This window comes from Myotis davidii, unplaced genomic scaffold, assembly GCF_000327345.1.
Source record: "Myotis davidii unplaced genomic scaffold, ASM32734v1 scaffold44, whole genome shotgun sequence".
Taxonomy (NCBI): Eukaryota; Metazoa; Chordata; class Mammalia; order Chiroptera; family Vespertilionidae; genus Myotis; species Myotis davidii.
Window position 1 is genome coordinate 1,148,831 of NW_006299705.1, and position 2,448 is coordinate 1,151,278.

At 53.0% G+C, this 2,448-nt stretch overlaps 1 long non-coding RNA gene across 1 annotated transcript; it reads right to left on the bottom strand.

Moving 5' to 3' along the window:
* Nucleotides 1-513: 513 nt before the first annotated feature.
* LOC107184958 lies at nucleotides 514-1,247 on the bottom strand. Its single transcript, XR_001515865.1, has 2 exons — nucleotides 1,116-1,247; nucleotides 514-914 (listed from the first exon to the last, which is right to left on the bottom strand). It is a non-coding gene; the product is annotated as an uncharacterized LOC107184958 (long non-coding RNA).
* Nucleotides 1,248-2,448: the final 1,201 nt, after the last annotated feature.

Consider the following 2,448-nt stretch of genomic DNA (forward strand, 5'->3'; position numbering starts at 1 on the left):
AGGAAAATAAAAAATAACCTGGAATATTTCCTGAAAACAGGTGTATAAAAGGTGAATCAGAATCTTGTGTTTATGTAAATATCCAGAAAACATCACATGACTAGGAAGCTTAGAATGCAGTATAACATGAAGGGGAAAAAACTGCTCCTGGACAAAGGTAAAAGTTTCAAAAAGGGGAGTATTTCTGTGTATTTTGTAACATTTCTATAGTACTGAACAATGTTGGCAGTCATTTTGACCTTTTTTGTTAGGACAGTGACCCACATAGCTTCACAGTACAAACACCCTTTTCTGTGCTACACTTACTCATATTTAATAACAGAAGCAACACTTTTTTGAGAAAATACCAACTGTTAAAATTACCTTTAAAATGTACTCACAGCTTAAATAGATTCAAATAAACTTTTCCAAAACGAAAAGCACCTACACCTTTTCTTGTTGGAGCAATTACATTTTCTCTAGCGAAGGTTTTGAATATGCCAAGGCTTTTCATAGCTAAGACCACAAAAAGGCTGGTCAGAGAGCATGTTTACTTAAATTTCCATCTCCAATACCGGTCGTTTTATTTTAAGGTCGTCTGAAAACCTGTCCTAGAGTTTAAAAAATTTCAACTCACAGCAGTTTAGCCTCTCCAAACACACGGGGCATAAGTTCTTGATTGACGTACTAGTTAAGACAAGTAAAGTGTGTTCAACTGGGGCTCGCTAGCTGTCAAGTCCCTGCCAACAGATACCGAGTAAACTTTCCGTCTGTTGGAGAGAAGGGAACCCCTCACGCACCCGGTCCCAGGCGACGAGCCGCCTGCTCTGGGGCGGGCGCGCGCATTCCCCGGTCCCAGCCCAGCCCGACCCAATGACTTCCGGAACACGCTCCTCAGATTTTTCGAGCCCTGGTCCTGCAGCAGACCAAACCACCTGGCCTCAGGAAGCAAAGTCAGCTTCATTGTTTTTGACAACACGTTTTGGTGAAGCCTCATTCGGGCCGACGGGTAATTTCTAAAACTTCCGGGGTCACCCAGCGAGCCGAGCGCGGCTAAAGAGGTGGGCACACGCTGGGCGTCCCAGGCGTTTCCGCAAACCTGAGCTCAGGACTCCAGGGAGACAGGGCCGACTTACTCAGCTCCCACTGAACAAGAAACTGTTTTCTCTGACCCCCTGGATGGCGTCCCCCAGGCCTCCTCGCGCTGCCTGCAGCCCAGCCTTCGGCGTGGTAGCCGCCCGGCCGGCGCCGGACGCGAAGGAAAGAACGTCCAAGCGCGTCGGTCACACACCCCGCGTCCCGGAGCCGCGCGTGCGCAGCACAGCCCAGAGCTCGGGCCAAGTCCGTTTCCTGACTTCTCAAGGAAGTGGCCTTGCGTCACTTCCGGCCTCCCTCTAGCTGCCATCTTGCGTCCCCGCGTGTGTGCGCTTATTCTCACTGGTCTGCCCTAGACCCCCTGAGCGTCAGCCCTAGTCCCCCGCGCGGCCCCGTTTCCTCTCCAACAAGGTACAAAAAGGCTGTGGACGCCGGCGTGGGAGGAGGACGGGATCGGGGGCGGGCAGTGCCCGGAAGGAGCGAGACAGGGAGGGACAGGGCTGAGAGGAAGGCGATGCGACGGACAGGCGCACCCACTCAGGCTGACTCTCGGGGTCGAGGTCGAGCCAGGGGCGGCTGCCCTGGGGGCGAGGCGACGCCGTCTCTTCCTCCACCTCGCGACTTCAACAGTCCCGAGAAGCACTGTGACCACCAAGCTGAGGCCCTGGGACTCTGAGGGCTTTGTCTGAGAATACTTCCATCGTAGGAGTGACAAATAAGTTTGCCGGGCCAGGGCCGGGGTGGGGGGTGCTGGCCGGGCGTGGTTTAGACCCCGTTTCCCGGGTCTGTAAAAGGGGGGGCCGTGGAGGGGGGAGGAAGATGGGTGCTCTTTCGGCCCTCTGGATACTGAAATTGGGAGCCTGCGGGGCGGATTTGGGACCCAGGCCTCGGCCCGTGTGGGACATTTGTTCTGCCGGGCGGGGGGTGGGGGCAGGAGCGGGGGTCGGGAAGTAACGAGCGTGGAATGCCAGGGCCAACTACACCTTTCCTCGCTGAGGGTTTCCTGTTTTTCTAGATGAAAGAGACTATCATGAACCAAGAGAAACTCGCCAAACTGCAGGCTCAAGTGCGCATTGGTGGGAAAGTAAGTCTTCATAGTGTGTGTGTGTGTGTAGGGTTTAGGGTTTTTTTCTTTTGCATTTCTAATGTCGATGGCGTGTGGCTTTGCCTACAGCGGGCATTTCACGGAACTAGCAAACTGGGGGATGGAGCGGCGGGTTAAAGGCGATGTACAATGTAATGTCTCCGGAAACCGGAGGGGAAAAAAGCGAGTGAGTCGAGATGAAAAGCTGCTTTGGCTGCAAACATTGTTTGTATGTAAACATACTCTCCAGTGTTAGTGTTTTAAGTGAGGTGAAAAGGGTTTCCTAAAGT